Below are 27,406 nucleotides of genomic sequence, written 5' to 3' on the forward strand. Positions count from 1 at the left end.
TCTTAAAGCGTAAAGTGTGTTCTATTGATCTCTAGTTTGCTGTAGCTATAATGTTTAGGGACAGAAGGTATCCTTAGAATCCCAGATACCCGGGTGTTAATTCTTACGCACTTGCACGGGGGAAACTCTTGCTTTTAAGTTGTACTTTTCGCCGTGTATAGAGAAGACCTTTGGTTCATTCTTTTGGGTAAGCAACGTTAACACCCATTTCTTTCGGATTTGACGGTGCTGGGGCACGGAGTGAAGTTAAACTTGTGGCTCGCAGCAAGTGATGCCTTACAAAGCGAGCTGAATAGCTGTGTTTGGAGAAGCCCTGCTTTCCAGGAATTTAAATGAGACTTTTTGTGGTTGCCTTCCAGGTCTCTCCTCCTAGTACCATATTTGTTTTGTCAGGCTGAACTTTCAAAGCTGTTTTATAATCCGAGAAGCACTTTAGGAGAAAAATAATGCTTGGCTGGTTTTTTGTGAACTTATTTTTACAGGGTCATGCTGAAAATTTGACGAGAAGCAAACCATATTTGGTTGAAATCTTTGTTTTCTGTGCCTTTTGCGTTCTAACAGCGAAGGGGCTTGCTGATCCTCTGCGCGGGGCACTGGCTGCTTGGGTGAGGGTATTGTTGGAGCACTTGCCACAGATTTTGTGTTAAGTGCTTTGTGCATTGTGCATATTTAAAAAAGCCTCATGCAGGTTACTTGATAATTACGTTTTTTGGAATTGGGCTCAATATATTTTGCCATTTTGAAGTAATTGTGACTAATGAAGAATTTCAAAAATTGAAATGCTGTATGTGATCATGTTGTTGCAAATTTAGGATTAACACTTCCTTTAAAAGATAAAATGATGTGTGGCCTTGAACTTATTTTTACCCACTTTCCTTCTCCCATTATTTTTCTGAAACTGACAGCCAGAATTTTTGCAGCACTCCAAGGCTTGCATTTCCTACTAAAGCTTGAGAAAAACTGTTGACAATCGTGAATGAATATTATGATCAAAATGGAGACCTAAAACCTATTTTAGGTTTAGCAACCTAAAATAATAGGTGAATTGCCTTGAATTTTACAAGTACGTTAAAAAAGGGGCACTCAAACATGTTGGAATCTTGATCCAGTTTTTATTGTGATTGATATAAATTTTAGCATTTTACCTCTTTGCTTGGTGCAGTTGGAGCTTCTGGAGTTTTAAGTAAAATCTCTTGGCAAAATTGTGATGTGAGCCTCAGCTCTTAGTGGAATTCTGAGCCCCACAATTTAAACAGAAGGTGGAAACTGTTGGAGAGTGGTCAGAGCAGAGGCCAGCATTTGGTGGGTTTCTTAGGTGGTGCAGTCTATCTAGGAAGTAAAGATAATGAAATGAAGATATGCAGACTGGAGGGTTTAAGGCTGAGATAATTTAACGTCTAAAAATAAGTGAATGGGGGCACCTGGGTGGCACAGTGGGTTAAGCGTTCACTTGACTTTGGCTCGGGTCATGATCTCAGGGTCCTGGGATTGAGCTGTACTCACCGAGGAGTCTGCTTGTCCCTCTCCCTCTGCTCTTCTACCCAATCACACACTTGCTTTCTCTCTCTCTCTCTAAAATAAGTAAATAAATCTTTTTAAAAAATGTATACGTATGAATAGATTTATTAGGCAGAGAAGGGCAATCAATCAACTAGGCTCACTTTCTGGTGAGGACAGTTAAGAAAGAAAGGAAGGGTTTATGGGGCGCCTGGGTGGCTCAATCATTAAGCGTCTGCCTTCGGCTCAGGTCATGATCCCAGGACCCTGGGATCAAGCCCCGCATCGGGCTCCCTGCTCAGCGGGAAGCCTGCTTCTCCCTCTCCCACTCCCCCTGCTTGTGTTCCCTCTCTCGCTGTGTCTCTCTCTGTCAAATAAGTAAATAAAATCTTAAAAAAAAAAAAAAAAAAAAAAGGAAGGGTTTATTTACTCTGGGGGTGAAGACTTAAGTTGGGGCTAGGGGAGGATTTGTGGTCAGCCAGCCACATATAGGTTAAATAATGAAGTGGTTGCTGAGAAAGTCCTGGAGGTGCTTGTTTCCAGAGATTTTTCCTGGGATTCCCCTCTTTCTGAGATGATTTAAGTGTGTCTCTGATGTATTGCTTATACTAGCTGCAGTTGCATACCGTAGGTCCAGAATGTACCCAAGCGTTTGTTTGCCAAGTGCTGCTTAAGTCTTTCCTAAAATGACAAAGTCATCCTGAGGTTTCTGCGTCTAGTGCCTAGATCAAATAAATGATGAGTTCCTTTCCACAAACTTGGAAATATTTGCCCTGTGAGAAACTGAGTTGATTTTCAGATTTAATGCCTCATTCCCGATATTTCTGAATAAAAATATCTTATGCGTTGATAATGGGGACAATCTTTTAAATATTCACCTTCTCTTTAATTGTAATATGTTTTTCCCCCTCCTGGATCTTCTGTTATATGATCTTAAATTTTGATTGGTTAAGTTAAATGAAATACTTCATTCGACTTGCTTAAATGTCTAAGCATAAGTAATAGGTGTATGTTAAGTTTTAAGTTTTTAAGCATTGAAAGCTCCTGCTCAAAAAAGAACTATGGGATGAAGTTTACCACTGACTGTAAGAGAAATAATTACATAGAATCAGATGCTAATTTTGGAATCAGGAAAGTGCAGGTACACATTTACATAGCAATTTTCAATGTTCTCAACAGGTTGAGGTCAAGGTCAAGGACTGAGGATGCTGTGGAAGTTGACCAGCCACTGTCAGTGGATAAACTTCAGACTTTCAGTTTATTTATCTGACATTTTTCTGAAAGCCCTCCCTCCTACTTTTTTTTTTCTTTTTTTCCTTCCTACTTTTGAAAGGTTTGTCTGTAAACATTATTAAGTACACAGGGCACAGACAGGAGGATCAGAGAAATATGGATTTGTTACCAAATCCCATCCTGATCTGAAATTCCAAGTCCTCCCCCCATGCTGAATTGATGGGGAACCATTGCAATGCTTGGAACCCCCCCCAGCCTGTGGGCGAAGTGGTGGATTTCAAGGGTATGAGGTGTGAACTGGCAGTCCTAAGGCCTTCCTGCTGCTGGGTAAAAGCGGGTTACTAGCAGTTGCCTGGCCACTGTCTTCACTTGGCCAGTGGCAGGTTCCGGGCCATCTCACAGTGCCACGTCCCTTGTGATTTGGGGAGGAAATGCTCTCTGGATGGAAATGGCATCAGAGAAAGGCTACCCCCCCTCCCCTCCCCGGGATTCCTCTGCACAGAACTGCTCTGTGTCCCTTCTGGGTTCTGCTGCCTCCTATGGTCTTCCCTAGGAAAGAATTCTGAATTTGAAGTAGACGTGGGCTCTAACAAGCTCCTTGGAAGGGTGTGTGGGTTAGGTTTGCAGTTTTGCACTGGACTTTCTCAGAGAGCGAAGAAGCAGCAAGGAAATCTCTTGGCCAGCGCCCCCAAACCTGAGTCCTAGGGAGTGCTGTCCCTTCAGAGCAAGTCACTGGAGCAAGTCTGAGCCTTAGGAGGGCTCGGTTTCCAGGGCTGGGAAATGAAGCCATACACAGATTAAATCATCTCCAAGGTGGCGTCTCTTGCTGGGATTCCATGCCATTGACTCTTGTATATTCTTGCATACTTAACAGTGAATTCCCCTGCTCAGAAGCGAATTCCCCTTTAGTTAAACATGCTGGACATCCCTTCAAAGACCATGTGGCCCAGGGGAGAGTAGTAACTCAAAGAATAGTAAGAGCGATTGCTTCAGACTGACTATGGACTATACTCTGCCACTTGCTCTTCATAGCTTATCAAAGTACACCTTAGCCACAACCCCGGGGTGGATGGTTATCCTCATTTTACAGGGGAGGAGACTGAGCCTCAGAAAGATGAAGTGCCTTCCTCAATATCCCATAGTGGGAGAGTGGCAGAGCTGGGTTTTGGACCTGGGTTTGTGTGTTTGGAAGTCTGTGCTGTGGAGATTGCGCTCAGACTCTATGGAGGAGCAAGCATGACACCTCTGGTGGTCATTGTCCTGGGGCCAGAGAAGGACTGTGCCCGTGAGCTTTCATGTCTCAGACCATGGCCGAGCTTGCTGGACGAGGAAGATTGTATCGGATGGAAGGGGATGGCAGGGGCACTCATCAGGCAAAGCCCCCCATGGATTCACCGGAACCTGGAAGCAGAAAGGGGCATGAAATGCAACCTAAAAATGGCCCCCACAGGTGAGCCTATCTGGGCAGTCGGTATTAGAATGAAAATCAGGCTCCTATGAAGGGTGTCTTTCAAGGAAATTTCCAAGGAAAATTTTAAGCTAAGATTTGAGAAAATTATCCCGACGCTCTGAGTTATTAGGTCAGTGAAGAGAGCAAGCTCAGAGAGTAATATCTCGGGACATTTAGAAATATATTGGCTAAAGCATGAGAGAATACATTGTAAAGAAAAATCCTGCGATATCTTGATTATAAGCTGCTGTTTTCAGAAGTTTATAATTCATACATTAAGTTCTACTCGAGGCTGCTCCTAGTATTTGAGCCTGAGAGGGAAATGCGTTATTAAATTTAAAACAATTGGATTTCTGTGTTCAAATTATACAAATTTTTCAAGTAGAGGTTCTTGCATGTTGGTAATTGTGGTTTCTAAAATGACTTAGCTTTAAATTAAATTTGGAAAAGGGTAAATCTCTTAGATAATCTGAGAACTTTCATTATTCAGAGATAAATTTTAAAAGTAGCTTTCTCGAAAGTGTAGTGATGACTTTTCTGAAAGATAAGTATATTATTATGTACTAAAAACCTGTATTTGTGCCTCTGACCATGAACCAGTAGAAAAAAAAAGTACAGTTAATACTGGATTTGCTTCTTAAATGATGGAGTCAACCCAGTTAAGCTATAGAACTCTAAGTGCATGATTGAATGGATGGATTTGGTTGAACTATGAGAAGAGGGATCTTGCTGTGTAAATTATATTTTAGAATTAGGAAAACTATATCCCCCATACAGAAAAGAGGACTGTCTTTAAAAAGAACATGCACACACACGCACACATGTACACACATACATGTGCAAATACAGAAGGAATATGTCCCTGCATTAATAAGGTTTGCCTTTCGTAATTAGGAGTGGGAACCTGAGTTAGGATACTTACACATTAATTGTTGGGATTCACAATTGTCGAGTAACAAAATCAGGACTTAGAGCCCTGACTTTCTGACCAAGAGAAGAACATTCTTTTTCCTGTATTCATATCTCTGAGAGAATTGCATATTCCAAATTATCAGTGGCTTGCTCGAAGGTTATCAAAACATTTAGGGTTTAAACTTTACTTTTGATTTATTATTAATAGGATAGATATGGGAAAACACACTTATTTATGTGTGTGAGTGTGTGTATCTATAAGTATTTACAACAACAGCATCTTCAAGGTACCTTTGGTGGTTTGCAGAATGTTTTTGACTGTTGACACTAACTCACAAGGGAGGCCCCTTCAGGCAGGGCAGCCGGGAGAACCGATGTGGGGCCCTATACATTAGTTAGTTATTTGCTGGGATGAAAGAAGTGAAGCCATGAAGCCATCTGAAGTTGGCCAAACAGTGTGTGTGACTTAGTCTCCCTCTGAGAGAACAAATCCCTATTTGAAGTTACCCTGAATTGTAATGACCTCTGCTCTTTAAATTTTAGGTAAAATAATTAAGACAATAGCAAGCTCAAGTGTTTAATTTTTTTAAAAAAACATTTGATACCCTCTGGTGCTCAAGGTATTTTTTTGGAGCAATTTATGAATAATGGGAAGCTGACCAGTGCAACACGGTTTACTTTATATTAGTATATGTGTATCTGTATGTTTATAATATGTATGTAGGTATCTGATTGACATTTTTCAAAGGGCAGTTTTCTTCCTTGGAATCACAGTGTCGTTACAAACTATGGTCCTCTGCCCTATGTTCAAAATTAGTAGCTGGGAGGGTTGAACCAATTAAGTAATTTGCCCAGCTAAATACTTGATACTTTATAATAACATTCAGAGAGTGCCATTAAATAGATTGCTTCATTAACTATTTGAGGTGGGGGAGTTTCAGAAACTGACTTGATAGTAGTAGGAAAACGTCTAAAATGTGACTTGAAAATAATGGGAGCGCTTCCGTAAGTTAAACCCAAATATGTCTCTACTGGCCATACTCTGTAATTTTCACATAATTAAAACATATCGTTAATATATTATAATCATACCCCAGTAATACCCCACATATTACTGTGTAATGCATACACAGAAAGAGCAGAATTAATTTTTGGTTTGGGGGGTTTTCACTGCTTTCATGACTGGTAAGCATAGTATTAGCTGTAAAACCAGAAGTGGGTAAAAGAAAACCTTAAAATGTGCTTCATGAGGAGTAGTCAAAAACCTCCTGGAACAAGGAGCCCTTGTTGTTCCTAGATGGTGTATATAACCCAATGATAGCATGGAACTTTATGAGTATAATCAGGTGCATGATGGGAAGGTTTTACTGGCAAAACTAAACTCTGCTGACCCCAGAGGGCCCCCAGTGGGTCCCTGCTTCTCAGTTGCCCAAATTAGATCTATCTTGAACTCAAGACATTGTATTGAAAATGAAAGGGGAGTTTATAATATACAAAGTTACCCTGCATCATGGCCCACACATTCGGTCTGGGAATTGCGGTATCCACGTGGTGCATAGCAGCATCCCCGAATGCTTAGTGCATTGGTGGAACCAGCAGCCGGGGGCCCGGGAGTGCCTTCTGCCAGGTTCAGCCTAGAAGGTTGCATTCCTTAGAATCATCCCTTGTTGAATTGAAAGGCATCCAGAGATCAATTAATTGGCTTTCCAGAATACATATTTCCTATGAACCCACATAGTCTTTTCTCTCAGGAAAATAATTCAAGTTCTGTATGTGAGGAAAGGTAGACAGAGAACAGAATTATAGGAGGAAGGTCATGTATGTTTTGTTTGCTTTATATTGTGCGGGTTTTTTTTTTTATGCTATGGGTAGAAAACAAGGATTGATGATTGCAATTAGGGATTTAAACATTCCCCTTGTTTGTTCTGTGTAGTTGCTAAGCAAATCTTTTTTTTCCGAGATAAGGGGAAGTCCCTTGGACTGTTCACTCACGTGTGTACTTCAAAATACAGTTTCCCTGGCTTGGTGCTGATGGCTTGTAGAGGGAGAAAAGGTAGTAACTGGGTCAGCGACTCCAGTGCTTGCCCTGGTAGAATGGGAGATACATGTTCACGTTTTACTAAGAGAAGCTCATGCCACAAGCATTTGCTCAACTCGGGGAGCTTGGAAGAGTGACATCATTGCACAGAACAGGTCTGGAGCATGTCTTTCTTTTTTTTTTTTTTCCAATTCATAGGATTACATTTGCTTGCATGTGACATTATTCTTGTCAGCTACCTTCATGCTCACAAATCAGATATCATCCACCTCAAATACAATAGAGGTGGAACAATGCCCCCAAACCACCTTCTAGGGTCTCAGGAGGATACAGAGAGGCAAACTTAGCTATTCCCTTGCAAACCAAATAGGCCATCAGAGATTTGGCTAAAACATCCAGGGTTCGTAGACACTAATCAGTAAGAACTGGCTCCTGTCATGCTAGTCTTGAAACCAGAGATGGAGGGCATCAGATGGAATCTGGGAGGAGAAAAGAGATAAAAACGTGTCATTTCCACCCTACCCCCCCCCCCGCACATGCCACTTATTTATTCCTCCAGAGAGTTCCAATCTCTTGTCTTCTTCGTTCTCTAAACGTGTCTGTGTGCGTCATGTACTTCTTGTGTCCATGGGATGTGGGAGGGAAGTGGTGTCACTTCTCCAAGTTCAGTTTTACTCTGACTTTTGGGCAACTACTTTACCTGTCTTGTATTCTTCAGCTATATTCCTAACCAGAGAATTTCTGCATAGACAAGTGAAAAGTTTGATGAATTTTCATAAACCAAGTACACCCATGTAACCAGCTAGATCAAGAATCAAATATTACCAGCCTCCTGAAGCTTCCCGTATCCCCTTCTGGTCACTGTCCTGTGGAAGGTAATCACTATACTGATTTCTCACGAGACAGATTAGTTTTGTGTTACCTGCTTATGTTCAATTTTAAATAAAATAACATTTTAACAATTCGGTATATATTTTTTTAGGGTTAAAGTGACGTTAACCAGCAATGAAATATAGGTTGTGCTTTAAACTAGAGACGTTTAATGTTTGTTCCAGTCACTGAAACTTCCATGCTGCGTAAAGTGCATTTTGTTATTAACAACCAGTTGTTAATAACGTAAGAGCTTAGTTTTGCCGTTTGTTGGATGCTATAGATCTTCCTTCCCGTTCACTACATGACAGGATCAGAAATAAATTTTAAACTGTGTTAAAGGCTAGTAACATTATGTTCTAAATCTCAAAGATACATTTTAATATATTTCAGTTTATGACAGGTCTATGGAAAAAAACTCAAAATGAAACTCTCTTTACTAACTGAATTTAATTTCATTTGGCAACTCTTAACCTCTGGCTTGTGAATTTGGTATACTTCAATACTGCAAGTGGACACTGAAAAATGGATAGCTCTATGAGATATTTTACATAATACAGTTAGACTTTCTTAGGAGATGTTTTTTGAGGAACTAGGTCAGAAAAATTCAGCAGGACATGGAAGATTAAAGTCACATAGATTCTTTAGAGTTTTTGTCTTCATAGAGCTATTCTACATCGCAATTTGGAAGTAATAAATAAAAATCCATAAACTAAAAAAACTAAAAAATCTAGGGGTGCCTGGGTGGCTCGGTTGTTAAGCGTCTGCCTTTGGCTCAGGTCATGATCCTGGAGTCCCAGGATCGAGCCCAGCTTCAGGCTCCCTGCTCAGCGGGGAGTCTGCTTCTCCCTCTGCCCCTCACCCTGCTCGTGTGTTCTCTCTCTCTCAAATAAATAAATAAAATCTTAAAAAAAAAAAAAAAAACTAAAAAATCTAAAAATTCAGTTCCAGGCTATCCATTGCCTGGCCTATACTTGGAGTGGGCACTGACCAACTTGAGGAGAGGTTTTCACTATACCAAGCAACTAATGTTCAAAGGGATATAAAGAAAAGGTAGAATGGTAGCTCAAAGTTTACCAGAAAGGAAAAGAATAAAAATTGGAAATGTGATTTAAAAAGTAAAAAGGTTAACAGGCAGATTGCTTCATAATGGTCCAATGTCCTCAGATTATGTTGTATCAATTCAGGATTTGCCCAAAGCCAAAGAGATTGGCTTAAACCCAAAGCCAGATGCCAATGGAACCAGTTGGTAGAGAGCAGGGTATTTTGGCAGCCAAGCTCACACAGCATTACGAGTCTCATGATTTGGTTTCTGCCTCCCGAAGAGGAAGCTGGATCTCTTACCTGCCTCTGAAAATGCTGGCTTTTGTTCAGCATGCCCTTGGGCATGTGCTACTTAAGTGGCTCAGAAATCTGTGATTATACTTCCATGTGACCGTCCAGAGTCTCTTTCCTGACATTTACCATTTCTGGAAGGCAAAATGTTTTTTGGGCTTCAGCGTCTATTGTTTATTGTGTTCTTCACAGAAAAAAATGGAGGGAAGCCCTGCCCTGTTAGCAGAAGGAGCATATTATAGGAGGAATTCATTTTACAGATGGCTCCATTCACTCTTGCTCGCCTCCTGAACTCCCGTCCATTGTCCTTACTGGCAAAGAGTCATCTTTCCTAACCCTAACCTTGATCATGTGACCCTCTTCTCTCCTTAGATGCTCCAGTGCTGCCCCCCCCGCCCCCAACCCGGCCTTCCCCCCATTGCAAACAGGGCACAGCCTGGAATTTTTAGGACATTATGTGCTTCTGAATTGGGCCCCAGTGTTTTGGTCTCTACTTTCCTACTATGAGGGTCTCTCTGACCATATCGGGCTAAGTCTGAGGATGGACCTGCTTCTTTCTCTCTCTGTCTCTATCTCTGTGTCACACACGTGCACACACACACATGCACACATGGTGTGTGGTCCTCTCCTGTGCTACGGCACCATCTCTCATCGTCGTACTTATTACTCTGTATGAAAATGAACCTTTTCCTTCTCTCTCCCCTGCTTAACTGTAACGCCCTTGCAGGCAGCCCTGTGGGGCTCTGACCCCAGCTCCTTAGCACATCTCAAGGTACTGAGCTCAGTAGGTGCTTGATCAATGTTTGCTGAATGAATGGAGCTAAAAGTATTGTTAGATTTGAAAGGATTACTGACTGCTCTGTAAACTGATTTCTAAAAATGAAGGGGAGAGAGGGGGATCTTTTCTGCCTTTTTTTTTCAAGCTGAATCCCCATGTATATAGCTCCCCCAATTCTAACCATCCATTTATAAACAGGACATTCTGAAGACAAGGGACCATGGACCAGGTGGACTGTTCTGTACATACATTATCTTTAGAGTTCCTGTTAATCACTCTGGAAAAGTACATTTACTTGCAATGTTAGGAAATCAGAGTTAAATCATTCAACCTTATAATTTTTACGCCTCTTGTGAATCTCATAGAGAAAACTGGAAATTCACATTTCTTTTCACAAGTATTACAAATGTGGTTGGGCATCTTTGTTCCCCTCTTTAACAAAGCATTCAGAAGTACGGGACACCCGTAATTGGTAAGTGGTTAGTAAATAAACTGGGTAGGATCTGTCCAAGGAGGTTTTATAAAAGCGCTCTGTCTAGGATTCGTTAGTGTTGTATCAAATTCCAACAATTAGAGCTACATACGTTACCAGCACCTGGCGTGATAATAAAGGCTGCTGTGGAGCCAATGGGCTCAGCAGCATTTGGGTGTCGGGCTGCATTATTTTCTGGCTGCCTATGAATCATCTATCCATAGGTGTTAAAACTTGGAAAGGTACTGCTAGACTGGGGACAGTGTTAAATATCAGCTGTCCATTAGGAATTATAAATGCAATCCCTTGATCATGAGATCAGTCCAACCAGGTGCAAGTGGAAAGGTACGCACACCTTTAGTTGAAAGCCTGGGGAAGGCACTGTGCTGTGCCTTCTTCCTGGTCTGTCAGAGGCGTGGCCCTGACCTTGCTCTGCAGCTCTCCCTGCAGGAGACAGCCCCAGGGCTCAGGGGTGCCTTCCCAGGACAGAGGGTCAGTGTGCGGTGCGGCCGAGGTCATTAAAGTTTATGTGGAATGTAGTGTATTTTCACAGTGTCTTCCCAGATGCGCATCCTCTTGAGTGCCAAGTGCTGTGCATTTCTCTCCCCACCATGTAAGAGAGTTTTGTTTTAAAGTTTGCAGTCTCCCAAAAGGTTGAGTAACAGCTAGGGCATGCCTGGAATGAGTCATTTAATTAAAGGGACTCTTTCCCTTACTCTGAACCCATATTAGAATTAAAATAAAAAATGTTACCCGTGGTTGAAGTTACAGACCTTTGGCAGTTCTCAGTGGCAAATAGAACATTGCAGGCATTTAACAAAAGCACAGGGAATTAAAAAAAAGAAATGCATGGAGCATTTGAATAAACTATTTCCTTGCTTCATTTACATATGCATAAGATACAAGGGACCACTTGGGAGTAAAGAAAAACCTAAGTGTGGATTTCCTCTCACCCACGGAAATAGCTTTAAATGGCTTTCATAGTCAAGTTAAGTGGATTTTAACGACTTCATGTGTGTTGGCTATTAGCAGTTGTCCGTGCTGCTGACTGTGGCAGTCGGGCAGTTCATTCTGGAGACTCCATCGCCGCCCTTGGCTGTGGGTAAATCTCCACATCATCCACACAGACTCACATCTGTCCCTGCATTCACACACCGGGCAAAAGGAAGCTCTTTAAGAATAAACTCGATCTCCTGGTAGAAGTCTGGTTTAGGTCCCAGAGCATCAGGGCATTGCTGTTATTTAAAGTAATGTATTCAAATTTGAATATCTGTTTAAATTATTTCATTTTTCTTAATGACCTTAGATCTCTACACACCCCAAGCCCTTTTAATTTTCCTTATGAGTCATGCTATGCCAGCTTAATAAGGATGCTATGCCAGTGGGTTTCTCTGCACTTTTTAATTATGTTGTTGTCCCAGACATGGTTTTTGATAACTGGATGTGGTTAGAAAATTCTGTTACTGTGTTCTGGAAATCTGGTGCCAGCCAGGAAGGCCTACCCCTGCAGTAAAACTACCCCACCAACTTTTGTTGAACCCTCCAGGAAACTCATAATCATTAGATATTGGAACTCTTTTCAAATGGATCCCAGGCTTTTGGGGGAGGCAGTGAACTTGGCCTGTGCCTTCACTGATGAGTTTGGTGTCTTCCATATTTATTGGTTTGGTTTTCTTTTTTTTCCCCAACTGCTTTAGACTCCTTGATAAGGTTTACTCTCAGACAGTAAGCTTCAAAGTAAACACAGTTTTGTTGGCTTCCTAGAAACTGGTGATGAATAATACGGATCTAACAAGAAGTACTGCATTTCCTATTTACATTTCATGCATATCTGAAGTAATTCAAAATTTCAACTTTTCAGGCCCTCTTAGTGAATTATTATTAAACATTCAGTTTGCAGATGAAAATAATTGTCTTTATTTTTTATTCTTTTTTTTTTTTTTTTTTTTGGAAAGCATAGCCTTCTCCCAGGAATGGAAGACTAGCATCCTACAGGGTGATATGGTTAAGGCGTCCAGCTCTCTCTGCCAAGGGGAAGGTGGAGATGTGACTGTGCAGTGATCGGGAGAATTCCATGGCCAAACAGTGGCTAAGTGCAAGGATCCCCCAGGTGACTGCCATACAAACCTGGCTCTCCCCGAACTCCCTTCACTGGCCATTTTGCAGGTGGGCTCCCTAGCAGGTGCCATGGGCATATCACATGGGCCACACCAGGTGAAGTGGAACGTGGCTCAACACAGAGGTCAGCCCGATTATAGTCTTCATAAACAGCTAGGCCCACTGTTCAGTCCTGCCATGAGTCAGGAAGGTGTGAGGCGCAGGTATGAGGGGGACCTGGGACCCCCTTGGAGCTGGGGGAGGGGGCTCAGTCCAGGGCTGGACCCCCTGCATGGCTGGACTCCAAGGGAGTCCTCAGCTATCAGTCAGGTTAATGAGAAGGGCTTAAAAGCAAACAAATCCTTTCTTCCCTCCCCAGGGTTCTTGAGTGTTCTGGAAGGGTCTGACTGACAGCTTTGAAGGCCCCACTCCGGCCCAGAGAGCGGAGGCAGTGGGAGGGGGCTTCTGCACAGTGTCACCTGTCAGTTCTCCCCTCCCTGACCCAGGAAACAGGCAGGAAAGGGGTCCCTCAGGCCCCCATCTCAGGCAGGCTTCCTAGGACAGCAACAGTTATCCTTGAGTTCAAAGGGCAGCTGTTGTTTGGGGGCTTCTGGAGGACAAGGTGAAACGAGGAGATGAAATATGTTTTCTGTTTGCTGAAGGAAATTAACCGAGTTGTCCGGGGTTGGTATTTCCTGGAATATCTGAGGGGAAGAGGTAAGTTCTGTGCACAAGGGAAGCTGCCAGAGATCCAGATCCACTTCCGTTGGTTCAGTGGTTGCACCTGCCGGAGAGGAGCCCTTGCAGTCCCTGATTCCACTGACGCACGGCTCCCTCCTGGGGAGCTTCTCAGCGTGGCTTACAGCTCCTGAGGTGGCTGTCCTGGACTTCTGGTTACCACCCACCCATCTCCACCCTCCCCCGCCCCGAAAATTCTTCAGTGTGGTGGTTTTCTCACTTACCTTTGAGTCACCAGGGGCTAGCCAGTTCCTTCCATAGACAGTGCTGAGTAAAAGAAGCTTCTGTCATGCTGGACATGGCCTTGTTGCAGTCTAGAAATGGATCGCCCACCCATCCACTCTGTATCTCACTACGAACCCAGCATGGAGTGTGATGGCATTCCTTCCACGAATAGTGTATTTGATGTGTTTTTTTTTTCTTTTGCACTCCCTACTTCGTGCTTTTCAGCCATAATGAACACAAGTGGCGACAGAAATTTATAGAAGAAAGGTGCATTCTGAGGTTAGAAACTTCCTTCTTGTAAAGGGGAACATGTTGTCTTATTCTAATTGTCTCTTTTTTTTTTCAATTTTTTTATTGTTATGTTAATCACCATACATTACATCATTAGTTTTTGATGTAGTGTTCCATGAATCATTGTTTGTGCATAACACCCAGTGCTCCATGCAGAACGTGCCCCCTTTAATACCCATCACCAGGCAAACCCATCCTCCCACCCGCCTCCCCTCTAGAACCCTCAGTTTGTTTTTTGAGTCCATCGTCTCTCATGGTTCGTCTCCCCCTCCGGTTTCCCCTCCTTCATTCTTTCCCTCCTGCTATCTTCTTCTTTTTTTTTTTCTTAACATATATTGCATTATTTCTTTCAGAGGTACAGATCTGAGATTCAACAGTCTTGCACAATTCACAGTGCTTATCAGAGCACACACCCTCCCCAATGTCTATCACCCAGCCACCCCATCCCTCCCACCCCACCCCCCACTCCAGCAACCCTCAGTTGGTTTCCTGACATTAAGAATTCCTCATATCAGTGAGGTCATATGATACATGTCTTTCTCTGTTTGACTTATTTCGCTCAGCATAATACCCTCCAGTTCCATCCACGTCGTTGCAAATGGCAAGATCTCATTCCTTTTGATGGCTGCATAATATTTCATTGTATATATATACCACCTCTTCTTTATCCATTCAACTGTTGATGGACATCTTGGCTCTTTCCACAGTTTGGCTATTGTGGACATTGCTGCTATAAACATCAGGGTGCATGTACCCCTTTGGATCCCTACATTTGTATCTTTGGGGTAAATACCCAGTAGTGCAATTGCTGGATCATAGGATAGCTCTATTTTCAACTTTTGTAGGAAACTCCATACTGTTTTCCAGAGTGGCTGCACTAGCTTGCATTCCCACCAACAGTGTAGGAGGGTTCCCCTTTCTCCGCATCCCCGCCAACATCTGTCATTTCCTGACTTGTTAATTTTAGCCATTCTGACTGGTGTGAGATGGTATCTCATTGAGGTTTTGATTTGGATTTCCCTGATGCCGAGCGATGTTGAGCACTTTTTCATGTGTCTGTTGGCCATTTGGATGTCTTCTTTGGAAAAATGTCTGTTCATGTCTTCTGCCCATTTCTTGATTGGATTCTTTGTTCTTTGGGTGTTGAGTTTGATAAGTTCTTTATAGATTTTGGATACTAGCCCTTTATCTGATATGTCATTTGCAAATATCTTCTCCCATTCTGTCCCTTGTCTTTTGGTTTTGTTAACTGTTTCCTTTGCTTTGCAAAAACTTTTTATCTTGATGAAGTCCCAATAGTTCATTTTTGCCCTTGCTTCCCTTGCCTTTGGCGATGTTTCTAGGAGGAAGTTGCTGCGGCTGAGGTCGAAGAGGTTGCTGCCTGAGTTCTCCTTTAGGATTTTGATGGACTCCTGTCTCACATTGAGGTCTTTCAATCATTTTGAGTCTTTTTGTGTGTGGTGTAAGGAAATGGTCCAGTTTCATTCTTCTGCATGTGGCTGTCCAATTTTCCCAACACCATTTGTTGAAGAGACTGTCTTTTTTCCATTGGACATTCTTTCCTGCTTTGTCAAAGATGAGTTGACCATAGAGTTGAGGGTCCATTTCTGGGCTCTCTATTCTGTTCCATTGATTTATGTGTCTGTTTTTGTGCCAGTACCATACTGTCTGGATGATGACAGCTTTGTAATAGAGCTAGAAGTCCGGAATTGTGATGCCACCAGCTTTGCTTTTCTTTTTCAACATTCCTCTGGCTATTCGGGGTCTTTTCTGCTTCCATACAAATTTTAGGATTATTTGTTCCATTTTTTTGAAAAAAGTGGGTGGTATTTTGATGGGGATTGCATTAAATGTGTAGATTGCTCTAGGTAGCATTGACATCTTCACAATATTTGTTCTTCCAATCCATGAGCATGGAACGTTTTTCCATTTCTTTGTGTCTTCCTCAATTTCTTTCATGAGTATTTTATAGTTTTCTGAGTACAGATCCTTTGCCTCTTTGGTTAGATTTATTCCTAGGTATCTTATGGTTTTGGGTGCATTTGTAAATGGGATCGACTCCTTAATTTCTCTTTCTTCTGTCTTGTTGTTGGTGTATAGGAATGCCACCGACTTCTGTGCATCGATTTTATATCCTGCCACTTTACTGACTTCCTGTATGAGTTCTAGCAGTTTTGGGGTGGAGTCTTTTGGGTTTTCCACATAAAGTATCATATCATCTGCAAAGAGTGAGAGTTTGACTTCTTCTTTGCTGATTTGGATGCCTTTGATTTCTTTTTGTTGTCTGATTGCTGTGGCTAGGACTTCCAATACTATGTTGAATAGCAGTGGTGATAGTGGACATCCCTGACGCGTTCCTGACCTTATGGGGAAAGCTCTCAGTTTTTCCCCATTGAGAATGATATTCGCTGTGGGTTTTTCATAGATGGCTTTTATGATATTGAGGTATGTACCCTCTATCTCTATACTCTGAAGAGTTTTGATCAAGAAAGGATGCTGTACTTTGTCAAATGCTTTTTCTGCATCTATTGAGAGGATCATATGATTCTTGTTCTTTCTTTTGTTAATGTATTGTATCACGTTGATTGATTTGTAGATGTTGAACCAACCCTGCAGCCCAGGGATAAATTGCACTTGGTTGTGGTGAATAATCCTTTTAATGTACTGTTGGATCCTATTGGCTAGTATTTTGGTGAGAATTTTTGCATCCATGTTCATCAGGGATATTAGTCTGTAATTCTCCTTTTTGATGGGGTCTTTGTCTGGTTTTGGGATCAAGGTAATGGTGGCCTCATAAAACGAGTTTGGAAGTTTTCCTTCCATTTCTATTTTTTGTAACAGTTTCAGAAGAATAGCTATTAATTCTTCTTTAAATGTTTGGTATAATTCCCCTGGGAAGCCATCTGGCCCCGTGCTTTTGTGTTTTGGGAGATTTTTGATGACTGCTTCAATTTCCTTAATGGTTAAAGGTCTGTTTCAGTTTTCTATTTCTTCCTGGTTCAGTTTTGGTAGTTGATACATCTCTAGGAATGCATCCATTTCTTCCAGGTTATCTAATTTGCTGGCATAGAGTTGCTCATAATATGTTCTTATAACTGTTTGTATTTCTTTGGTGTTGGTTGTGATCTCTCTTCTTTCATTCATGATTTTGTTGATTTGGGTTATTTCTCTTTTCTTTTTGATAAGTCTGGCCAGGGGTTTATCAATCTTATTAATTCTTTCAAAGAACCAGCTCCTAGTTTCATTGATCTGTTCTACTATTCTTTTGGTTTCTATTTCATTGATTTCTGCTCTGATCTTTCTTATTTCTCTTCTCCTGCTGGGTTTAGGCTTTCTTTGCTGTTCTTTCTCCAGCTCCTTTAGGTGTAGGGTTAGGTTGTGTACTTGAGACCTTTCTTGTTTCTTAAGAAAAGCTTGTATTGCTATATACTTTCCTCTTAGGACTGCCTTTGCTGCATCCCAAAGATTTTGAATAGTTGTGTTTTCATTATCATTGGTTTCCATGAATTTTTTTAATTCTTCTTTAATTTCCTGGTTGACCCATTCATTCTTTACTAGGATGCTCTTTAGTCTCCATGTATTTGAGTTCTTTCCGACTTTTCTCTTGTGATTGAGTTCTAGTTTCAAAGCATTGTGGTCTGAAAATAGGCAGGGAATGATCCCAGTCTTTTGGTACCAGTTGAGACCTGATTTATGACCTAGGATGTGATCGATTCTGGAGAATGTTCCATGGGCACTAGAGAACAATGTGTATTCCGTTGCTTTGGGATGGAACGTTCTGAATACGTCTGTGAAGTCCATTTGATCCAGTGTGTCATTTAAAGTCTTTATTTCCTTGTTGATCTTTTGCTTAGATGATCTGTCCATTTCAGTGAGGGGGGTGTTAAAGTCCCCCACTATTATTGTATTGTTGTTGATCTGTTTGTTTGCTTTTGTTATTAATCGCCTTATATAATTGGCTGCTCCCATGTTAGGGGCATAGATACTTACAATTGTTAGATCTTCTTGTTGGATAGACCCTTTAAGTAGGATATAGTGTCCTTCCTCATCTCTTATTACAGTCTTTCGTTTAAAATCCAATTTGCCTGATATAAGGATTGCCACCCCAGCTTTCTTTTGGCGTCCTTTAGCATGGTAAATGGTTTTCCACCCCCTCACTTTCAATCTGGGGGTGTCTTTGGGTCTAAAATGAGTCTCTTGCAGACAGCATATCGATGGGTCTTGTTTTTTATCCAATGTGATAGCCTGTGTCTTTTGATTGGGGCATTTAGCCCATTCACATTCAGGATAACTGTTGAAAGATATGAATTTAGTGCCATTGTATTGCCTGTAAGGTGACTGTTACTGTATATTGTCTGTGTTCCTTTCTGGTCTATGTTGCTTTTAGAGTCTCTCTTTGCTTAGAGGACCCCTTTCAATATTTCTTGTAGGGCTGGTTTCGTGTTTGCAAATTCCTTTAGTTTTTGTTTGTCCTGGAAGCTTTTTACCTCTCCTTCTATTTTCAATGACAGCCTAGCTGGATATAGTATTCTTGGCTGCATATTTTTCTCATTTAGTGCTCTGAATATATCCTGCCAGTCCTTTCTGGCCTGCCAGGTCTCTGTGGATAGGTCTGTTGCCAATCTAATGTTTCTACCATTGTAGGTTAAATATCTCTTCTCCTGAGCTGCTTTCAGGATTTTCTCTTTGTCTCTGAGACTCGTAAGTTTTACTCTTAGATGTTGGGGTGTTGACCTATTTTTATTGATTTTGAGAGGGGTTCTCTGTGCTTCCTGGATTTTGATGCCTGTTTCCTTCCCCAAATTAGGGAAGTTCTCTGCTATAATTTGCTCCAGTATACCTTCTGCCCCTCTCTCTCTTTCTTCTTCTTCTGGGATCCCAATTATTCTAATGTTGTTTCATCTTATGGTGTCGCTTATCTCTCGAATTCTGCCCTCGTGATCCAGTAGTTGTTTATCTCTCTTTTTCTCAGCTTCTTTATTTTCCATCATTTGGTGTTCTATATCACTGATTCTCTCTTCTGCCTCATTTATCCTAGCAGTTAGCTCCCCCATATTTGATTGCACCTCATTAATAGCCTTTTTGATTTCGACTTGGTTAGATTTTAGTTCTTTTACTTCTCCAGAAAGGGTTTCTCTAATAACTGCCATGCTTTTTTCAAGCCCAGCTAGTATCTTTAAAGTGATGATTCTGAACTCTAGATCCGATATCGTACTAATGTCCATATTGAGTAGGTCCCTGGCAGTCAGTACTACCTCTTGTTCTTTTTGTTGAGGTGATTTTTTCTGTCTTGTCATTTTGTCCAGAGGAGAATAGATTAATGAGAGAACAAAATGCTAACAGGGTAACAACGTCCCTAGAAAATATACTCTAAACAAATCAGAAAAGACCTTCCAGAAAGTGGTCGCTTTTCTGTTCAGAGAGTTGTTGCTATTCTTTTCTTCGATCTCCTATTGAGTTTGTAGGTGTTCAGAGTGGTTTGATCCCTATCCAGTTGAATTCTTGAGACCAGACGAAATCCAGGTCTCCTACTCCTCCGCCATCTTGCTCCGCCCCCCTTCTAATTGTCTCTTAAGCCCCCATTTCTACACTGATGATAGATTGATGACAGTTTTTTGCGTGTCGGATTCTCTCCCTACCTCTCTTCCACATCTGGTCTCCCATCCCTTTGCGTGACACATGATGTCAGGACTTGCGCATTAACAGCAAGCACTATTGAACCACGGCTGGAGGTTTTTGGGACAGTTGTCATTGCTTTGGGACTTGTACACAGATATTTCGTTTACTATGGCAGGTTCTAAAAATTTATGACCTGTGAAAAGTTTATTTTCAGTGTAACTGAGGTCAGAATTGGACATTTAATCCAAAATCCATATGGCACTGAGTTGCACAGTGTGTGAAAAGTGCTTTGTAAACCATAGAGGGCAGCCCAGGGAGAGAGATGGGCCTGGACTCAATAGACTGTCTCACATTCCAGACCCTCCACTTTGGGGGTGGGGGGGTTTATATGAGTTCTTCTTCTTTTCTTTTATTTCTACATTTTTTAAATTAAGACTTCCAGAGCAGTTTTAGGTTCACAGCAAAATTGAGCAGAACACACAGAGATTTCCCACCCCACCCCCTGCCCCCGCAGGTGCACAGCCTCCCCCGCCGGCAGCCCCCACAGTTGATGAACCTACACTGACACATCACTGTAACCCCGAGTCTGTAGTTCACATTGGGTGCACTCCTGAGGTTGCACCTCCTGGGGGTTTGGACAAATGTGTGTCCACGTGTACCCACTGTTGGAGGACCACACAGAGTATTTGTACTGCTCTAAACATCCTCCCCCAACTCCCACAACCACTGATCTACTGTTTCTATAGTTTTGCCTTTTCCAGAATGTCATATAATTAGAATTATACAGTTTGTAACCTTTTCAGACTGGCTTCTTTCATTAGTAGTTGGTGCATTTAAGATTCCTTCCTGTCTTTCTACGCTTTGAGAGTTCCTTTCTTTTTAGTGCTGAATAACATTCCATCGTCTGGTTACCATAGTTTATCTGTTCATATTATCCAGTGGGTTATTTATGCATTTAGCCAACTGAGGGACACCTTGGTGGTTTCCGAGTTTGGGTAATTGTGAATGAAGTTGCTATAAACATCCTTGTGCAGGCTTTTGTGTGGACTTGGGTTTTCAGTTCCTTCTAATAAATACCAAGGAACATGATTACCGGAGCATATGGGAAGAGTATGTTTAGTTTTCTAAGAAATGGACAAACTGTCTTCCAGAGTGGCTGTACCACTTGATGAATGGGAGTTCGTGTTGCTCCCCATCCTTGGTGGTGTCAGTGTTCTGGATTCCAGCCGTTCTGTGTATGGGTATCTTGTGGTTGTTTTAACTTGCATTTCCGGGGGGCCTGGGTGGCTCAGATGGTTAAGCGTCTGCCTTCAGCTCAGGTCATGATCCCGGGGTCCTGGGATCGAGTCCCGCATTGGGCTCCCTGCTAGGCGGGGAGCCTGCTTCTCCCTCTGCCTCTGCCTCTCTCTCTCTCTCTGACTCTCATGAATAAATAAATTAAAAAAAAAAAAACCATTTAACTTGCGTTTCCGTGAGGACTTAGGATGTGGAGCATCTTTGCTTACACCTATTTGCCATCTGTATATCTTCTTTGATGAGTTGTCTGTTAAGGTTGTTCACTCATCTTTTAATCAGGTTGTTTATTTTCTTATTGTTAGGTTTAAGAATTCTTTGTATAATTTTGATCACAGTCCATCAGGTGTGTCTTTTGCAAATATTTTCTCCCAGTCTGTAGCTTGTCTTCTCATCCTCTTGAGATTGTTTTTCAGAGAGCAGAAGCTGTTTATTTTAATGAAGCTCAGCTTATCAGCTCTTCCTTTCATAGATCATGCCTTCAGTGTTGTATTTAACAAGTCCCTGCCATACCAAGGTCATCACGATTTTCTCCTGTGTTATCTTTTAGGCATTTTATAGTTCTGCATTTTGGATTTAGGTCTGTGATTTCTTCTGCTTCTTGTTCTTAAGGTTCTTCCCTTGTAAAATGAGAGTAAATCATCTGGGGCTTTTTTGACAAACAGTATGCTTAAGTACCAACCAGCACATCTTTCCTGGGCTGAAGGGGGTCACCTACGGCTATTATTAGAACCACAACACCGTAGTCAAAGGTAATGGTCTTGCTGCAGGTCTAGCAAATTTTTTTGGCCCTTGCTAAATCAGCCCTCCTAAAGGTTTGGGGATTTTTGTTGTGGTGGTGGTGGTTTTGCTATTGCATTTCCTTCTTATATAATACCTTATTCTTTGAAGTGAGTTTTGGCTGAGGTAACTTAACCCAGTAAATGGTTTGGGCGTCCTAAGGATGCAGAAAGGTCCTGGGATGGAAATTCCCTGACTTTGAGTTCGCCGTGGGACTCAAGCACACAGAATTTTAATCTGCTGCTTCTCATCCGCATTTGATGTTCAACCCAACACTCCGTCTCTGCACTGGAATGCCTGTTTAGCAGCCAAGTGCTCATTCCAGTCCCTCCTCTGTCCTAACCAGCCCAGTCCCCTAAAGGATTACACCTGCCATAAAATGCAGCCTCCGGTTATGGAGGTAATTAAGTATTGGGGAAAAGAAGCAGAAAGACTTTGAAGTTACATAAAACTCCTCATTTATTTGTTTTTATTAAGGTTCTTAGAAATGACTTCGCCCTCTTTGTCTCTAAAATTGTATGCTTTGCTGAGACTCTGTTGGATAACAGTTATATGTTCCTGGCTCAGAGTGAATACTTGCTCAGTGAATAGAGAAAATACAGCCTAAATGATTCGGAGAAAACAAGAAGAAAAAAAGAAAAGCCAAAGGGAATAAACAATTAATTGTCAGATGTCCAGATTTCTACCAAGTGGAATAATGACAAAAATGTTCCGAAACTGTGGGAACCCTGTTGCTTTTAATGAGAGGCTGACTAAGATGGTATCAAAGCAGCAGAGCTTTGGAGTCAGCCTGGGTTCGGACCCTGGCTCTGTCAGTTACGTGCTACGTGACCCCCAGGGTTGGTGGACGGACTCCATGCAAAATTCAAATGTGGGGCCCCTTATTCAAAATGCATGGGGGCGAAAATGCCCTTATCAGCACCAAAACAACACATTTTTTCCCTCCCTTCCCTTTTTTTCTCTGTCTTGACTTGTCATGGTGTTTTTAATGTTCTAAGTAAAGAAAAATTAAAATTTAATGATCAGCATGAATTTTACCATTCATCTTTCTGTTGCGCAATCCAGTTTTAAATGCAAATATAAGAGCATTCAACACCTGTGCAGAATCACCAAGATTGCACAATGTGTCCTTCATGGCTGGCACACGCTTACATGTTTTGTTCTTACCAGAACAGTGGAAACACAGCTCAGAACAAACTCAGCTGTTTTTATTTCGGCTCGTGACACATGCCCATTCCACCAACTTCAGCTTTCCAAGAAGGAAGGAAGGGCTTTACTATACGTCATCATTTTTAGCGCATGTGGATGGCTCATCCAGGGAAATAAGAAAGGACATGATAGGGCCCTTGGGCCACTGTGTTTCTTATTTTTGCTTTTGAAGCCAGTTCCAGCTCTAACAAAGCATGGCTGCTCGGGGCTGCCAGATCCCCCTACTTAGTCACGGAGGTAACATGCTTACTGTGTCCGCATTTTGAGTCATGCTAAACTCCTGTGCATTGTGGGCTCGAGGGGCATCACGCATGCTGTGTGTGAATGGCATGGCAAGGAAGGGGGGGCACCCATATCACACACATGTTATACCTACCTGCTCTGCTCACACTCATGCTTCGTTGTCCTCTTGTCCCATGTTCCCATCAGATTTTACTTGGGAAACACAGACTCAAAGACAAAGTTATTATTAAGAACTTTAAGACCGGGGCGCCTGGGTGGCTCAGTCGGGTAAGCAGCCGCCTTCTGCTCAGGTCATGGTCCCGGGGTCCTGGGATCGAGCCCCTCATCAGGCTCCCTGCTCAGCGGGGAGCCTGCTTCTCCCTCTCCCTCTGCCTGCAGTTCCCCCTGCTTTTGCTCGCTCTGTGTCTCTCTCAAATAAATAAATAAATCTTAAAAAAAAAAAAAAAAAAAAAAGAACTTTAAGACCAAGGCAGGAGAACGTGAATGCAAACCTGGTCCTTCTCAGTGTGGGGACCTATCACACCGCACAAGTCACATGCCCGGGAGGCTGGCCCTGATGGCTGACATCAAATGGATTCTCTCTCTCTCTCTCTCTTTTTTTTTTAGATTTTATTTATTTATTTGAGAGAGAGAGCACAAGTGGGATGAAGGGCAGAGGGAGAAGCGGGGCTCGATCCCAGGACTCCGGGATCACGACCTGAGCCAAAGATGGATGCTTAACCCGCTGAGCCACCCAAGCGCCCCAATTGAATGGAACAGGTTCCTCAAGGAACCTGTTCCTCATGATAAAATCAAGCAATAATATGACCTAACTCATAGGTTGTATTTATGTTTAAATGAGGCCCTGCTTGTGGGTTATGAAGTCCCACACTTGGTACATAGTATGCCTTTACTAAAAGTTCATTCTTCATCAACTTCGAACTACTGCGCAAATCTTCAAACAAGACAGTTCTATTGTTGGAAAGATAACCTAGTGTGGAGGCAAGCTGGAGTCATGAAATGCCACTTCTAGAATGGAGCAGGCAGAAAAAAAAATTGTAAGTCACAAATACATTTTATTATCTCTGCTGAAATGATTCAGTGTCTGTACAGATGCCTAAGAAAATAAAATGTGCCTTGAGGGCTTTGAAGAGCAAAGTGGTTTTATAAAACTCTGAAACACGGCTTCCAGCCCCACACCTCTTTCCCTGTGGGCAACTTGCTTCCTTCCTCTGTGCCTTCGTTTTCTCCCCTGTAAAGTGAGTGTCAGATGTCCAACATGGATACTAAATCTTGTCACATCGTGGCAGAGTGTCTTACAAATGGAAGGGACTGAAGATAAAAACAAAGACTTGCAAATGTATGTAATAAGGACAAGATGGAAAGAAGAGTGATAATAAACCTGTTTTGTTATCACCAGCATGCTGGCTGGGTGCTGGCCCGGCACGATGCACCATCGAGTTTCCTTCTGACCGCCGTGTCCGGTGGAACTCACGCACGGGACACTATATCAGCACCATATAGACGCGTACTGTTCTGTAGCCTGAGTTCACCCTTGTAGGAACTCTAAGCATATCCTCGCCACATCTCTTTGAAGGGTCCTGCATAATTAAAGCTTTCTAGGGCGCCTGGGTGGCTCAGTCAGTTAATCGTCCAACTCTTGATTTTGGCTCAGGTCATGATCTCAGGGTCCTGAGATTGAGCCCCATGTGGGGCTTCCCACTCAGTAGGGAGCCTGCTTGAGATTCTCTCCCTCTGCCCTTCCCCCACCATGTGTGCACGTGCATGCTCTCTCTCAAAGAAATAAATCTTTAAAAATAATTAAATAAAGCCCTTTCTATAGTCTGAAAAATCTAATGCCCTGGAGTTAATACCCCTGTAGTCAACTTTTTCTTGATGAGGTAAGATACAGTGGTGTGTGAGAGCTGGCGCGTGAATATTCAGGAATTTTGTGAGCCAGTTGTTAAACTACATTAAAAACAAAGGTAGTCAATTCTCAACACTCACTGTTTCCTAATTATTTCAATTTTATTATCACCCATGCTCTTAAAGTTGTTTACATCTGCTGTGTCTGCATGGTCCTAATACTAGCAAATGCTGAGCTTCTGTGTGTCTCTTACCAGCTCCGTGTTTGGTGATGTCACCTTAGTAGTTTGAAACTGGCCATGGCAGAAGTACGTACAGCAAGGAAAGGGGTAGATGCCAAAAATCAGCTCTCCACTTCCCCTTCTCTTTCTCAAGAGCCAATTGTCAAACATTTATCAGCACATTACTGAGTAAGAATGAAATTGACCTAGAAGTTTCTTTTGGAAGGTTTGTTACAAGTTCTATAGAGCAGTATAGAACCAATTAGAAAGTGTGCAAAAGGAAAAAGGGAAGGAATGAACATTCTTGAAACATCTGTGCCTGGCAGTACATTAATTGACTTTCATATAGAGGTCAATTAAAATCCTCTTAAAGGCTGGCTAAGCTGTGTGATGTTACCTCAGTTTTGCAATTGAAGAAACTAGTCAGGGATTTAATAACTTACCCACGTTGATATGGTTAATAACAGAAGAAACTTATATAGAAGTTTTTGAATGTAGGTGTTTGTAATTCAACTCATTATCTTTTCCCCATAGAATGGAAATTCCAATGCCTTTTGTAAAAGGAAATAGTGTTGCTAATGCTATGGTAAGATTTTTGTAACTGTAGTGAATACCGTATTTTTTTTCTTTATTCATCTGTGTGCACATCAAGCATTGAAAGTCAGGTATGTGCCACCCATTGGTCATGCGGAGGTTCTGCCCAAGGGAGGAATGGGTATGTACGAAGTCCTGGGGCAGCGCGGGAAATGAGGGAACGTCAGAGAGGCATGCCAAAGCTGGCTCAGAAAAAAGGTGACGCTCTTCAAAGGCATGTAGATGTGTGCGTGTGGCCCCTGGATCTAAGGTGTTTTGGTGCAGGTTGGTTTTGTTAGCAGTGACAGGATTAGGAAATTGTGGTCAAACCAGCATCAGCGGGGAGCCTGGGGAATTCCTACCAAACTGCCTTGGAATGCAGCGGCCCATTCTTCCCAGTCTCCCTGGTTTCTGCTCACCCACCGCTCACCGCTCACTCATTGCAGCCCTGGCAAGGCCAAGGGCAAGGTCGAGCGGCCCGAGGGGAAGCATCTACAGTGCAGGCTCCAGGGTCCTGTCCCGCTGATTTTGGTTCAGCAAGTTGGCAGTGGAACCTAGGAGGTGTCCTTTTGAACATGCAGCCCTAGAGACTCCAAGACTGCACCAAGCATTTGTTCTGTAGCTTCTGTGCCATCTCTACCAGTAAGAAGAAAGCTCACGCACATAATAATGACAAAAGCTCTTCTTAGCTTCCCATTGCTTTTATCCCCAGTCTCTGTCTATCCCCACATTTACCCTTTGAGGTGTTCAGAGCAGTTAATTGCTCTTCTTATTCCATAGTTGCGAGAAATGAGAATGGCAGAGGTTAATCCAGCACTGCCAGGCCCCACCATCAGCAGGCTGAGGACCCAGACTTCTCGGTACTTGCCAATGTATTCTCCTCGGGTGCACGGTGCCTGTAGGGGGCCGCTGGCCCGGTGCCCGGGATGCCACCTTGTGGTGATCCGCTCTGCAGCCAGCCTCAGAAACGTGCCTTTAATAGGGGACCACCTGTACTCTCCAGAATATTTTGGACTCCATTGGAACAATTCTAGAGACACTACAATGTAGGCATATTCTTCAGATTCCTCATTCCCAATTTTGGCAGCATTCTGTTCAGCTACAGAACTTTAAAACACTCTAGAAGTAAAATCCGTGATCCGATCTATTCAGATGACAAGGAATGTATTGCGAGTAGTCTGCCTCCAGCTAGCTTTGCAACACAAGTAATGCGCTTCATTTCCCTGCACCATGGCTTCCTCGTTGGTAAAAAGAGAAAGTTGGCATCCTTGTAATGTCGTCCCAGCTCTTACGAATGCTCTCGAGTCTCCAGCATGGAGCGAGAAAATGTCACCACTGGTTTCATGTTCTTTCGCTTTTCCAAGACAAATAACATTGACCTTGTGAGCCATGAACTCATGATTCTATTATTGTATTCACTCATCGTGGGGTTGGGGGAAAACAGAAATGTATTTTATGCATCACATTAATTAGACTTAAAATAGCTCAATTATTTGTTTTCTCTAATGTGGAGTCACTTTTCTTGACTGTCCTGCCTCCATCTAGAAATGTGGTTTTCTTTTTGTCCTGCCTCTTTTTAGAGCCTGCACCATAAAGCAGGATGAAATTACGCTCCTCTTGGCACATGCCTCTCACTTGTTTCTACGGAGAACTGATATTTTGTTCACTTATAGAATCAGAACTACAA

At 42.3% G+C, this 27,406-nt stretch overlaps 1 protein-coding gene across 8 annotated transcripts in view; it reads left to right on the forward strand.

Moving 5' to 3' along the window:
• The window catches only part of ST6GAL2 (ST6 beta-galactoside alpha-2,6-sialyltransferase 2), an 83,569-nt gene that overhangs the window by 1,108 nt on the left and 55,055 nt on the right, over positions 1-27,406 (forward strand). Inside the window, exon 1 of one of the 8 annotated variants that reach the window (XM_078056708.1) lies at positions 2,812-2,830. The exons of 6 other annotated variants lie outside the window; for them this stretch is intronic. The gene's annotated coding sequence lies outside the window, so the exon portion shown is untranslated. Of the gene's footprint in view, positions 1-2,811; positions 2,831-12,411; positions 12,696-27,406 lie in introns of those variants that run through there. One more of the 8 variants, XM_078056707.1, reaches the window with a different exon arrangement.

This window comes from Halichoerus grypus, chromosome 10, assembly GCF_964656455.1.
Source record: "Halichoerus grypus chromosome 10, mHalGry1.hap1.1, whole genome shotgun sequence".
In the NCBI taxonomy this organism is placed as follows: Eukaryota; Metazoa; Chordata; class Mammalia; order Carnivora; family Phocidae; genus Halichoerus; species Halichoerus grypus.